The sequence below is a fragment of the Bemisia tabaci genome, chromosome 6, assembly GCF_918797505.1.
Source record: "Bemisia tabaci chromosome 6, PGI_BMITA_v3".
NCBI lineage: Eukaryota > Metazoa > Arthropoda > Insecta > Hemiptera > Aleyrodidae > Bemisia > Bemisia tabaci.
In genome coordinates this window covers 43,602,503-43,617,682 of record NC_092798.1, presented here as the reverse complement: position 1 = coordinate 43,617,682, position 15,180 = coordinate 43,602,503, and the positions used below count along the sequence as shown (strand labels likewise).

General features: G+C 40.8%; 1 protein-coding gene across 1 annotated transcript in view; it reads left to right on the top strand.

Moving 5' to 3' along the window:
- LOC109036532 (zwei Ig domain protein zig-8) overlaps window positions 1–15,180 on the top strand; it is a 599,285-nt gene that overhangs the window by 55,416 nt on the left and 528,689 nt on the right. The gene's annotated exons all lie outside the window — the stretch shown is intronic.

Here is a 15,180-nt window from a genome sequence, read left to right as displayed (position 1 = left end):
TATTGGAGCTATGGCACAAGTCAAAAAACATTAGGAATCACAAAATACAATAATTGAAAATATTAATTATAATTGTAAAATGTTAAATTAAGTGGTGATTGGTAGAATGTTATTCAACGGCTGAAGTCAGAAATTCGTTAATATCATAAAATGCCTTGGTTAAGAGGAGATTTCGAAGTAAATTGAAGAATTTTTTTACTTCACCATCGCGGAGTTGTTGTTTGATGTTCCAGGGTAGAGCATTTATAACTTGGATAGCCGAAAATTTGCAATCTCGTTCAGATCTCTTCAGTCGAACTTTTTACGTTTTTTTAAGGCAAAATTAGGCATCGCAGCAGGGTTCATATGTCGTTTTTCCTAAGCACGGCAGTAAAAGTAGCCGAATTCCAGTCGGAGCCCGAATGACGTGTGGCCCTCGGAAAGTTCTTCCGGATGTAACCGCGCGATTACCGCGGAGAAAAATTAGGAAAGTTTCAGGCTCGGCTCACCGTACGGCCTGCGGGCCAAAACCGCGCAACTGGACACTCAAACCCGGCGGAGATACGTTGTCCCGGCCCAGCGGCGGCGGTGTGTGTTTATCGCTTGCGTGACTGATTGCAGCCGCGCCGGGCGTCAAGTGAGAGGCGGAAGAGGGTGTGAAATTTCCGCTCACCCCCGCCCCGCCCACTCGGACCGCCGCTCCGTGGCCATGCTATATTTCCCCGTCATAAAACCCCTCGATTTTTATCAGTTTCGAAACCTGTTAGAGTCCGGCAACTTGGCGAACTCTCTCCGAGTTTGACCAGGTTTCTCACCCAAGGTGAGCGGCGATCGCGTGTATCGGTGTATCGCACAACTTGACCGCAACTTTCACGTTTCGGTTTTCGCTTATTGAAATCTGGATTCGTTGTTTTGTCGTGGGTTTGTAGTGAACTTTTGCCGAAGCGAAAAGTCGCTGAAAGAATCAGATCGTTCGCAATTGCTTTTGCTTTTCGAGGGCTTGCGAACGATTGATTAACAAAAGGTTTAGATTCATAAACTTTTATGGATTTGCATATTAAATTTGATGCTGAGATTTTCTTGATATTGTTTGATTGTGCTTGTATATCTTGCTTTCTTGACGAGGCACAGTGGAACAAGTCATTGTAAGAGGCTGGACAAAAATTGGAGATTTTGAAAGCTTATATCTCCGTTTAAACGAAACTTTGAAATTTTAAAAGTGGTTCCACTGGTTTCCTTGTGAAATGTTCTTTCAGGAGCACCCCTTAAAATTTAAAAGATGACAAAATCAAAATTCGCAAGTTTAGTTGAAAGTTTCATGTCCGCTCTGATTGACTCGATCCACTGTGCGAGGAATGTAAATTAATTGAAATTTAAGAGATTGTATTAGTACATAGAGTATAATTAATTTCCAGAAAAAAAGTAGTTGGAAGTTTCTTCAGAGGACCTTATCCGCCGTTTAATGTGTGTCAAATTGAAAAAATTTAAGGAGCAATGAAAAGATGTCGCAAATTCTACTGCAATAAAAAGAAGAGATGGTTCTTACGGTAAAGGGCATAAAAATCATGGTAAACTCATAAAAAAAGTCTGAAACTATCAGTGCCATGTATCACCAGCGCAACTTTTGAACACATTGAGATAGAGACACGAAAATTTATGAATGTTCCTAGGTCGCAAAGGACACAACTTTTGAGAACCCCCTTTAAAAGGACCACCCTGAAACGGGGCAAGAACTAGTGTTCTAACACTAGGGGTTACAACCTCCTACTTGCTACTGTATTTTGTAAATTTTTTCAGAAATGAATAACGTTTTGAGGTATCGTCTAAGTACCACATACGACATTTTGACCGATTTTTGACGCCCACTCCTTCCCTTGTAAGACACCTTCAACGAAATACTGAGCCCGCTCTTTTTGAATTTCGTAAAACTGTTCTAAAATTCTCCCTAGATTCCTTTCCCCGGGAAATGCCTGAAAAGTAGCTGAAAAATATATCCTTTTTTCATTTTGAAATGGAAGGCCTCCACATTAGACCGAGTCTGAATCCGCCCTTTCCCCCCCTAAGACCCGGTAAGGGAAGCTCAGACCCGCCTCCCCTCTCAAGTGGCTTACGTAATATTTGAACGATCCGAAATGTAAGACGCGGTCTGTAAGAAATTTTGGGCAATCCTTCGCACGCCATCGCTATAATGCGCGTAGGTGAACTCAACGAAAGCGTCTTAGGATTACTCGAGAATTATTCTTTTCCTATGGTGTAATTCTTTTCTGCGATTTGACGAGTAATTTAATTCGCTCTCTAAATATTTGTAGATGTTGTCTCTCCATCGGGCTGAGCCCTCTCGAATAATGCACTGACAGTAATTTTGAGGTGGTATTTTCTTATTACGTTTTACGGAAGCTTCCATTTTCATCCGACGATAGAATTCCACGAATTTCCCGCTTCCAGACACTTGTATCTTCAATTTAAAATCTTGGCTCTGCTTTATTCTGAGGCATTCAATCGCTATGAGAGGTGCAGCGCAATCCGCAACATGCAATGTTGCCCGAGCTCTGAGACTCGACCAAGCACTGAATTCTCTCTTCTTTCTTCCCTCACGACTTTCCCTTAGAATCTTCTTCCATAACACTGTAACACACTCACTTGTTTGTTCACAAAGACTAGCGCTTAAATGACTTGATGTGAGTTTTTACGAAATAATACTTTAATTTCCCAGAGAGTGCGAACAGTACGAAAATTACGAAGTCGATTCATATATGTAGTCCCTGGGGTTGCAAAGTTGCATTGTAATCGACAACGCCCGGATTACAGGAAATTAAACAAGTTGGATTTTGCAATCGCTAGCGATAGCAATATTCGTCATGGGAACGTTAGCTTCTGGGGTATGAAAATGTTAAGGTACAGTTCGTTTGTAGTATCTTCTGAATTGAAGGGGCTATGTAATTTTGTGTTGACATCTCTTTTTTAACATTTTTAATTATTTTCTTTGCATACAAGAAAGCTGTTATGTACCAATTATTTATTTTCGTTGGGTTATATATGGTTTTCGGAGGTTAACGCATTTAAGTTTCAGGTTCGCTTTTTCGGCGTAAAGTATACGTAAGGTGTCCCAAAAGCACCGGGACTTGTTCTGTAACTTCGAAATTAAGATAGATACAGACATGATCTTGATCTCATTTTAAAGATCAACTCAATACCTATCGATTAAAACCAAGATCAGCTCAATCGAATACAAATTGACCGAGTTATGGCAATTTGAAATCAGCGAGGAAAGTTTACGCCTACGGTTTTTAAGGAAGATTCTTCATCGCCGTAAATCGAAAAGTCGGCCGATAAAGTGATGCTTATTGTGTTTTTTTATTTTCGAGGTGTCATTTATCAACATTTTGTACCATCAAACACAACAGTTGACAGTGCGTATTATTGCAAAGTACTAAAGGAGTTGAGAATGCACATTTCCCGGAAACGGTCGGACTTGAAAGCTTCGTGGATACTCCATCAAGACAATGCGCGGCCTCACACATCGAGCTTAACACGTGAATTTATGAGTAAAAATGGAGTTGAAACAATCCCTCATCCTCCTTATAGCCCTGACTTGGCTCCACGTAATTTTTGGATGTTTCCTACGCTTAAAAAGGAGCTTCGCGGACGAAGATTCGTATCGAAGACAAAAATCCAGAATGCAATTCAAAACTTCTTCAACTCCATCCCAGAGGAAGAATTCAGGAAAACAATGTTGGATAAGTGGCAAGAGCGCATGAAAAAGTGCATCCGGTTTGATGGACGGTACTTTGAAAAGCAAAAGGAAGTTATGGAAGATTCGGAGGAAAGTGGATACGAATATTAACTTTTTGAATCCTGGTGAGCGAAAAATCTTCCTAAAAACCGTAGGGGTAAACTTTTCTCACTAATTTCAAATTGTCATAACTCGGTCAATTTTTATTCGATTGAGCTGATCTTGGTTTTAATCGATAGGTACCTATTGAGTTGATCTTTAAAATGAGACCAAAATCATGTCTGTATCTATCTTACTTTTGAAGTTACAGAACCAGTCCCGGTATACTTTTGGGACACCCTACGTATGATATTTTTACTCTACACATATGCCCGAATACGCATCATAAGGGACCTATGTGCTTCCTAAGTTGCCAAGTATTAATTATTGTTAGATGATTGGTCTAAAACATTCAATACAACCAGTAAAAATTAACTGTCTCTTACGAGATTCGATCCCCCGCTCGCACCAAAAGGGACGAGTCTCATGCGCCAGAGCGGTGTTTTAGACAACTGAGCTATCTCGGCACTGCCCAAACATCGGGAGAAAAAAGAACTGTTAAGGGATCTCGGACGCTGAGTGGGACTTCACAAAAGACGGCCTTGAGGTTTCGGCGGTGCGGCCACTGCCGGCCGTGATAAGAGAACGGATTAAGCGCATTTCTCTGTGAGACATTGTTTGCCTATGCTATCATGTGTCTCAAGGTTCATCTCAGGATGCATTTGCTATCGCGGCAGTAAGCGGAGGCAATATTTCTGTATTCATGGATTAAATCCATCAATCGAGTTCTGATTTTGGCTCATATATCCGTAACGGGTCCTCCAGAACAATTTTCCACCTTGTACGATGGTTATTATTTCTTTATATCTATGTTTAAAATTTGAGGTGGGATAATGGCGGCTTCTCAAGAGCACCGAGGTAGGCGATCTTTTGCACCAACGAACAAAAAACTGATGGCGAAAAATAACCAATCAGAACCTCCCAAAAAAAAGAATTTGCCCAAAATCGGAACTTCTTGGTTCTGCGCAGATTTACCAGTCAGACACGACATCTCAAGGTGGAGAAAAACTCGCTGAAAGCGAATTTTAGAAATCAACACAACTTGACGTAGAGACATGATTGGTTAAAAAATACAACGGTTTTTGATACATCGGAAAATCAACCAAAAATCGAAGACTGGGCGAAACGCTCAAGGTCGCAGAGGCATAGGGAATCCCATAGCGATAGCAACGGAACGATTGTAATATCATGGGGAACTCCGTTCCCATGACAAAATTTCTTGAGACTATATGATTTGAAATTCAAATATTGGCATCTTATTTTGTTTAATTTTACATTTTCGCGTTCTATCCATGTCAAAATGATGGTGAAACACTTGAGGTCTCCATGAAGCGGAGTCACTATTTCAATTTCAATATTTGCGGCAACAAGGTCTCTTTTTCCGTCGGACGGGCGCAAATAAAGATAATAAGATTATCAAATGTAATTTAAATAAAGAATCCTAAGTTGCTTTGTCTGAAATCACTTTTTTAGTTAGTTACGTACGACGAAGGTAACATAATCTTCCGTTCTGAAGATATATCCCTGAGTCCTACCAGAACTACTACTCCAGATGGGGGGGGGGGGGGGGGTTGATTATTGAATTTGATCGACAAAGAAGACATGGGGAGTATGGAGCGATCCTATTGGTTGAAGTGGGAGATTCCTGTAGACTAGGCGGTATCTCGGTTAATATTGAACGTAGAGAGTTGATGTTTGGCTGGATCTTATTATTTTTAGCAAATCTTCAAGACTCAATCATCAAAATACGACTCTGTGAAGAGCGTAACTGCGGGCCGATTATTGAAATTTTGTGTTTGTCAGGCGGACATAGATGACATAGGTTAAAAGGCGGAGCGTGATTGGTCGGCTATGTCTTATCGTTCCTATGTCGGGTTGAACTCACGACAAGCTATCGGTGCCTCTTAAGTTTCCGACAGTATGTCGTCCAATCCACCTGACAAAAGGACGAAAAAGCAGCGATAAGACATAGCCGACCAATCACGCCTCGTCATTTAACTCATGTCATCCATGTCCGCCCGACAAACACAAAATTTCAATAATCGGCCCGCTGATCCGTTCCTTCCTTTTCTTTTTATCTCCTTTGTCTATCGCTTAATCTATCTATTTCAACTATTAAGCCCGCTGTTCCCGTGGGGTGCGACCATGATGAGGCAACACCGGGGTGACGTGTGCGAGGGTGCGGATTGCACGGAAGCAATTACCGGCCTCCTGCGGTAACAATGAGCGCAGATCGCGGAATCATTCGATCAAAAGCTTCGGCCCCGGCCCCGGTTTCAGCTCGGGTCCCCGATACATTCCGCAGATTTTTGACCGCGGCCACCCTTCCCCTCTCCTCCTCCGGGAGCATCCACCTGCCCGCCCCCGCCCTCCCCGCGAAGGTGGAGGTGGAGGTGCTGCCCTGCTCCTGGCTCGGAAGGGGCGTGAAATGGACCGCGCTTCATCCGCCCCCATTGTGTTGCTCTTAAATTCAATTCTACGACTCAGCGAGCGAACCCCGACGCTGCCGAACTTGGACTTCCGCGTCGCCGGAAACAGGGATGTGGAATTGGGTTTCATGGAGTGGAATGGACTCCCCGATGGAGTGAGAGCAACATTAAAAAAATACTTGAAGATTTCATCGTTTCCCTCACGAAAAAGCGTAACTGCATTTCAATGTTGCCAAATTTCCCTTCGCAAAGTTCATTTTTGACTGGAAAATGTCAGGCATTTCTAACTGAAAATTTCACGGATATATCCTCTGATTTCATGCAGAAATCAGAGTAATTCTCGGAAAAAATTGCGTGAGTACATTTTTTTTAAAAAATTTAATTGTTTGAGCCAATTTCGCAAGATTGGAATGGAGTTAGGTTCTTCGTCTAGGTAACGACTGTATGAGAAAGAATATAAGACACCGTAACATGCTGGACCAACATAGGAAGTAAGAACTAAAATAATTAACATGTCTGGATATGAGAATACGAAAGTCTTCATACCATTAAAGTTTGATGAAGTGAGTTCTTTTGATTGATCTGACCGGAAAAAAGTTACTCTAAAGGCGGAAGTAACCAAAAACGCGGAAATTCGTAACTTTGTGCTCATTCTAGTTCGTTAAGAAAAGGCTTAACCGTCTGCATTCATCCAATGGCTTCACATTTGGGACGGGTGACACAATGTAACACATTCTTCAATTGGACTGCATTTTGCAATATGGAACTATAAATTCTGGCTCTTCTGGAAAACACTCATGTGCATAGGGAAACTAATGGCACATACGTTGTTTTTAAACCGGGCTATAATTTATAGTTCCAAATTGCAAAATGTTAGTACAATTGTATTGAGCATTTGTGCAGGTGAATTCATTGTATCTTCCTTGAAAGAACGTACTTGTATTTCAATGTTGCCACATTTTTTCTCTCAAATTACATTTTTACGAAAAGAACCTTGAATATTTTCAACTGAAAATTTCACTGATTTTTCTTCAGATCTCGTGTAAGAACCAAATAAATTTTCACAGATACACTGTCTTAATAAAACAAATTGTCTGAGTCAATTTTGCAACCTTGGAATGGTGTTACGTCCCTTCGTCCGGAAAACGACGAATATTGTGAGACCCTAGAACTGCCGTGCAACGCAAAAACGCTGTAAACGCCATTTTAAATTTTTTTGGAAACAATTAATCATAGCAGAGAAACTTGCGCATCTTGGACAACGTTTTTACAGAATTCTTTCGCAAATACTATCAAGAACTTAACCTAAAAATTTGAGTTGCATGGGTAAAACAGTTTTTATTTGATATAGTGTTAAGTTTCAAAAAACGCGAGAAAATCTTGATGGATTTAAGGCGTTCTTGCTTAGCACGGCAGAGAACGTGTCAGGTGTAGGAGTTCATGACTCTTCTGGGACCCTACGTACCTGTTCGCTGTTTTTTTATGAAATTAAGTTTCTTTCAAGCCAAAAAATTAAAAGATGAATTGCGTCTTGTACACAGATTTTTTAAAATTGAAATGAACGTTAGCACGGAAGAAAATCCTCCGGAAGCACGGGCGCCGTTTCCCTCTCATACAATATTTGTTGAGCAAGGTTTTATCAACGCAAGAAAGCAGAAGGGGGAAAAAGAAAACTTTTATTAACTTCTTATTTGTGTTGAATGTAGGTCAGAAAGCTTATGCCGTGAGTCTTGTTTGAATAAGTGCTGCGTTCAATTTCTTATGGCAGGATGAAATACTTATAAAGAAAATTCCTACGATAACGTTTTTGATCCTTCGAAAAGCAGGATTTTTCGTTTATTGACGTTGTTTTCACAGCCGTCTCCGGAGGTAGGACGAAGTCGCTATGACCAGTTTTAAGTCATCAATGAGCCACAAGGTTTCCAGCATTTTTTATGAAATTTCAATTGTGTTGAAGTGCTCAGTAGCCGTAGGACTTAAAATTACAACGACGTGAAATATACTTCATCAAATATCATTGCGTTTTTAGCCAATAGTTTGTTATTTCCCATGATTTTAAGAACACATTTGAATCGGTGAGAACGGAAACACACCAACTCGGTAACTCATAAATGCTCTATTTTCATTGAAGACAGTCAATTTTCAAAAAATTCATTGAAGTTAGCGCATCTGTGCCAACTTGAACCTTTAAAGTGTCCTTAAGTACTTTTCCCCCGGGACCACGAATCTTTTTCTTAGACTAACTCCTGCACCTACTGTGCAGTTTTGTGTGCGTTTTGATTATTTTCATTTTTTCGAGTTGGTGTGTTTTCGTTCTCATTGATTCATTTATGTTTCCGCCATACTTGAAAGCTGATTCACTAACAATAAATTTGGGACTACATAAAATACTGTCAATTTTTTACCCAATAATTTCAATGAAATTTTAGAGTAAAATAAAGGAACTAGGAACGAAACTCAACAGATCATACACTAACCACAAGAATCTCCTCTTCTAAGTGCAAATGTTCCAAGAAATATCCAGAGTGTTCCTTCTCCCATTAAATCACAAATCTGTAAATCTTCTGTTAGTGAATCAATGATACATGTGTTTTTTCATAACAAGCCAGAAAAATTGCTCCTTTTTGGGTGATGCAACCCTAATGAAATTAAAGGTTAGCTATTTGTCACAACAGGAGAAGACGTAAACATTTTTCTCCTACTATGTTTAGGAATGTAAAAACAATTCCATATTTACTTCTAAGATACTAAAATTTCTCGTATTTTTCAAATTTTGGCAAGCACTAGTCAGAATCAAAATCACTCTTAGTATATACACTCTGTTGCCTCACCTGTAAAAGATCCCATCAGATGAAGGATCGCCCTTTTTCACCCTCGCCCATGGGTGACTTTTCTTAACAAACCAGAGAAATTACATTTTTTCTGCATTATTTTGTCCAAACTTTTCTGATCTTTTTGTGTTACTTAAAAGGAATCCAGCAGGAAAAAGTAAATTCGCATATTAAAAGTTTGCTCTCCTCTCAACTTAGCCTTAATGTAGATAACTTATTTTTGCTTATTTCTATCGTGTCAGTGAAGTTCTAAGTCATCGGAAGGGGCAAAACGCTTGTTGAAAGTGAAACACCAATAGGAAACCAGGATTTCGATCGCTCGACGTCGAGCTATCGAAATTCTCCCAGCCCATTGGTGTTTCTATTTCAACAAGCGCTCGTAATTCGTGGGTGTATCTGGGCCTAAAGTTTCGAAAACGCTTTGGGGGTTCGAGTGACCCGGCAACGCGGCTGCAGCGTGGTTGCAACCCATGTTGCTCCCCTGAAAGCGGAGGGCGCTGGACGCAACCCGCAGAACCCTCGGAATTTCCTACGCGTGATTGAAGCTATTGCTCGCTCCCGAGTTATTGCCGAGTACCCGCCCTCTCATTGTAGCTCGCCAGGGGCGCTGCGGCGGAGGGGAGGGGGAGGACTCCTCAAGAATCCCGCCGCCAACCTGAGCACCGCCGATTCGTTTTTATACCCTTTCATTCGCTCATTCACGTATTTATTTTATTTCCTTTGATAGAAAATGTCACTGGCATCAGAAGCGACGCTCCGCTTGTGTCAGCGTTTTATGTCACCCTCCACCCCCTCCCCGTTTCGACGCCCTTTTTCACCCTCCTCTCATCTTCGCTGATGTGTTTCTTAATACCTCAATCGAGCACGCGTGTTTTCTCGGGCGCGAGGGAGGGCGGGCGACTGCGGGAGGCCCGTCCGAGATTAGCACAATGGCGAGTAAATTGCCGGGTGCGGCTGTGCCGATGGAATTTTTATGGGATATTCTACGCGATGATCCGATATTAATTTACCGGGAGAAACTGAATCCGGGCGAAGCGCTGTGTGTATGGGGCTTTACTGCCGTGCTAAGGGAAAACGCCGTATGAACCTTCAGGCGTTGCCAAATTTCCTTCGATAAGATACGAATCTCCTGGTAAACTTATGAATATTTTCCTTCCGATTTTTCAGATAATTTTTTTTCACAATTTCATCTAAGGTTCCTGAAAATTTAAAGGAAGAATATGCATAACTTTCCTCAAAAATTCATATTTTATTCGAGGAAATTTGGCAACTCTCGAATGTTCATACGGGGTTCTTCCTTAGCATGGCAGTTTAGGGACCGTGGTCCTCCCTTCCTCCCCTTCCGCTTCATCGGGTTGGAGGGGTCTGATTTTATTTTGGTAAAAATCGTTTGTTGAAAATGGCAGAGAACGAAGACAGTTGGAAAAATTGGAGAGAAAAGAAAGAGGAATGTTAACAATAGATCAGAGAAACGGAGGTGACTATAAATTAAAAATGGTTGGAGGAACACAATACGAAAAATAATAAAAATCAGAAGCTTAAGAAATGTAGACGGAGGGAAATATAAATTTAGAAAGGGCTGGGAATGAATTGAAGAAGAGAGGCGGAAAAACAGGCTAAAAGAGAGATAAGGAGTAGGATTAGTGCAAGAATATAATATGCATAGGGAAAAGTAGGAAGTAGGTGCATTAATAGGAAACAACAGACGGAGGGAATTGATTAAGTTCCTTTTTTTCTTTTTATTGTTTTTTTTCGGTGATTATTTTGGTTTCTATTCCTGTATAGGAAGTTTATTGAAAGCAAGCAAGGGATAGACAACAAGAAGAAAAAAGCGGAAGAAATAGAAGAAGAATAACCGAGCAGAACAAGGATTAGACTGATGCAACGAGCAAGAAATTAGAATGAAAAGAAGTTATATCGCGAACACATCAAGAGGAGAAATATCAGTAACGCAAAAAAGAAGGGAACACTTGGAGAGAGGACGGGGAAACGAGAGGTTGAAATTAAGAAATTAGATGTAATAAAGAGGAATATGTAGAAGGTCAAGCATGAACATGAATCATAAAAATAGAAGATGAAGAAGAGCGTTTTATGTCCTTAACATCAATTTCACCCTCTTCATCTGCGCGAGATACGATCCCTCGCAGTCGCAGTGGCTTATTGTTAGTGTCCTAATCAAGTAAGTGTGTTATGCTCACACGTCGGGCAGTTCGAAGGGGATGTCGTGAGAGTTACACAGCTACCGTTTAGAAGGGAATGAAAAAAGCAATATGAGGAACTCAAATCAACAATTAAATGAAAGAAAATCCAGTCAAAAATTAATGTAAAAAGTTCAACTATAGAATGATAGCACGTTACGTTTCAGGGAAATTACTCGTTCATTTTCAACTGGAACAATAGCTATGAATAAAAAATTACACCGAAAAAAAGGTGCTTTAGTAATATCTTGGATGTTAAAAAAATGTGCGACAACTCTTGGATGTTGTCATTACCACTCTGGCTGTTGAAGTAACATCCTATCATGCTACGTTAACTGTCTGAGTGTTAATAGCAACATCCAAGAGTTGTCGCACATTTTTAACAACCGTAACACCCGGGATGTTACTACAGCATCTTTTTTTTTTTTTTTTTTTGTGTAAAAGAAGGAGATGGTTGCTCATAACTGTTGCGTTAGGTTCCAAGATCAATCATTCCAATGACCGTTTTGCTCCAGAATGCGACACTACAATTCCGATAGCAAAACTTGGCAATTTTGAAAACGCCTTCAATTGTGGCGTGATACCTCACGCATTCCGGAGAGTACTAATAGTTGTATCACTGCGCCTTTCAAATGCGATTAAAGATTTAAATATGTGAAAGAGCCTCCACGCTGGTCTCGGCGGTTTTACTTTGACATTTTTGAAGTTGTGAACGCATAGTTAAAGTGTGCACAAGTTTAAATAACTTTAATTCCATTGACCGTTTTGCTCCAGAATGCGACACGACGATTCCGATAGCAAAACTTGGCAATTTTGAAAACGCCTTCAATTGTGGCGTGATACCTCACGCATTCCGGAGAGTACTAATAATTGTATCACTGCGCCTTACAAATTCGATTAAAGATTTAAATATGTAAAAGAGCCTCCACGCTGGTCTCGGCGGTTTTCCTTTAACATTTTTAAATTTGTGAATGCACACTTAAAGTGTGCACAAGTTAAAATAACTTTAAACACTAAGTAACTCAAATAATGCAGCTATTATAATACAATTTCTTATTCTTTTTTGATGGCATTTCCAGTAAGAGAATACCCTTTCTTCCGTTGTAGCAAGCATTCGCAACAGACTATCTACCATCTGCTTTTCCTTGCTGACCTTTACATGGGAAGGAGCAGAGTTCTTTTTCAAAAAGCCCCAGATAGATAGGGGGCTCATTCATTTGCGAAGTCGCGAGGCTGCAACCGTCCGCCCGTTCTTTGGGGAATCGTCGTTTTTACATTCGGACGCTGAGTTTCCCTCCTCAAACATTAATTTTTCAAAAATTGTCAAAGAAATTTTCCAAAAAAATGTTAAAGAAAATTGATCGTAAATTCTCTCAAAAATATGTTGACGGTGAAATTCCCAAGGCAAGTATCTCGGCGTAAGACGTAGCAGATTTCCTACAATACTTTATCTCTTAAATGGAAAACCGCTCAAAGTAAATTCTTGCCGACTGCCGTGATTTTTCCTCTTTGTGCGAAGAATATTCCGTGAAAAATGTATGGAATGATGTCGATTTACTCTATTTTTTTAAAAAAAAAAAAACAAACAACAACATCAACAACAACACCAGGAGTGGAGATTTTAAAACTTTACAGGAACCGGAAAATATCAGAAAATTCGATGATATAAAAATAATCAGAAAAATATCAGAAAAATCAGTCAGGGATCAGGAAATTTTGAGTGACTCGAGTATTCATCAAACATTTGATCCATTGCATTACATATGTTGATTTTTTAAATCAAACGAGGGCCAATTTACTCGCGCAAAGAATCTCGTCTCACACATCATGGAAATTCAGGAACTTCCAAAATTAAATTTCAGGATACACCCTATTATGGGAGTTCACCATCGCGTCGAAGTGTTTTACCCGGTACAGTTGAACATCACTCGGATGCTCATACTCGTGTTTTCAGCAGCGTGATAGCATACCCAAAAATCGCTAGCACGCCACACCTTTTGAGCTAGCTGACATTCCTCGGAGCTGCTAGCGCGTGAATGACGGCGACGCGTGAACGAAACTCGGGGAAAACGACGGAACGACATCGAATCCGGGCGGTGGCGTACAGTGGATCGAGTCACTAGGAGAGGTCGGACAAAATTTGGAAACTTCAAACGCTTATAACTCCATTTATACAAAACTTTGCGGTTTTAAAAGTGGTTCCATTGGTTTTCTCGTAAAATTTTCTTCCAGAAGAACTCCTAGAAATTTAAAATGTGACGAAATAAACGTCAAAATTTGCAGCTTTAGTTAGAAATTTCATGTGCGACCTCTCTGATTGACTCGATCCACTGTGCGGCGGGGCGTTATTTACAAATTGGCCGAGTGTCAGTTGCATCGGTGCATGAAGTCCCCCGGTGAACTTTACCACCCTCCGCAGCGACACCCCGTAACTCCAGCCCCGACCCCGGTTAAGATACGCGGTTTTGTTGAGTTCACACCTCGTCTGGGAGTTTTTTTTCCGCCGGAACTGAGCACAAAGGAACGAGGCACCTCCGAACACTTACGCAGCTACGTCGAGGGAGAACCGCAGAGTCGCGTAAGGTTTGTGTTGGAGTTGGGTGGTTTTTGAGAAATGGGGCACTTTGAGAGCGCGTAACCTCGCCTCGTCCCAAGTCAATGCTTATCGGACCGATTAACGAATGCGCTCATTAGTTTTTCGCGTCCTTGGCGATGACGTCATCACCTCGACGACGGATTGCCAGATTGTGACGTAGGGTGACAAGTTCGTGAGAAGGTACACATTTTTTAAGAGCAGCCCGAGACAATGATAACAGTGGTAAAAACAAGGAGGAAAAACGGGAAACAAGGCTAAAAATACACAGTTAATAAAACCCCCAGAGGTTTCGACTCAAAACTGAGTCATTTTTAGTCAGAGACAATGAAAATTTAAAAAGAAAGATGGAAAACCTGAGCTCTATATGGCGGTGGCCGGGATCTGAGATAAAAAAGTTTCTTTCAAAAAAATCTAATTTTTTTTTTCTCAGATCCCGGCCACCACCATGTACGACTCAGGTTTTTCATTGTTTTTTTTTTTTTTTTTTTTTTTTTTTTGTGTTTGTTTGTTTGGTCCAACGGAGAAGAATATATAATTGAGATTTTTGGTAAAAATGGGGGAGCGTCAATTCCACGAGACAAAATTCACTAAAACTCTCCACACCTCTTTGCTGCAACAGGACTTAATTTTCAAGAAATTCCCACCTTGTTATACCTAAACCGGATAAACCTCTTGATTTGCCTCAGCTAAAGGCTCTTACATTTTTCCTATGTACGATAAGTATCTTGATTTATTTTGCGAAGAAATATCTGTACTTTTAAAGGATGCCTGTCATTCTTAATACGTTCAATTTCGTATAATACTGTGCTTCACCTCTGTTGTGAAATAGTTGCTTCAGGCGCCGCCGCATGACGGGCGGGCGGCCAGCGCGGAACGCGCATTGGCGCCTACAAACCTAAGTGGATACTTCACGCATTGCGCAATGCGTGAAGTATCCACTTAGGTTTGTAGGCGCTAGTGAGCCTCTCGCGCTAGCAGCACGCAGCTCTGCTCTGTTAGGCTTTAATATTTAGACTCGCATAGTCAGCGTTTTTTAACGTTAAAATTCTGACTAGGAAACTTGTATCAGAATGCTTAAATTCGTACCTTGTCTAGTGGTCCATTCAAAAATTTGCCCATGATTACCTCCTTCTTGCAAAACGAACTTAACAAAGATCGACAAAATCGGTCCTCAACTGTCTGAATCGAAGGACTCGAATCGATGTAACAAACTTTCGCTCCCATGCGATTGGAACATCCATACCTCAACCTCGCCTCCCACCACCGCCGCCGAATGTAACCGAACCGCAAAACCGCTAAGCCCAGCAAAAAATCC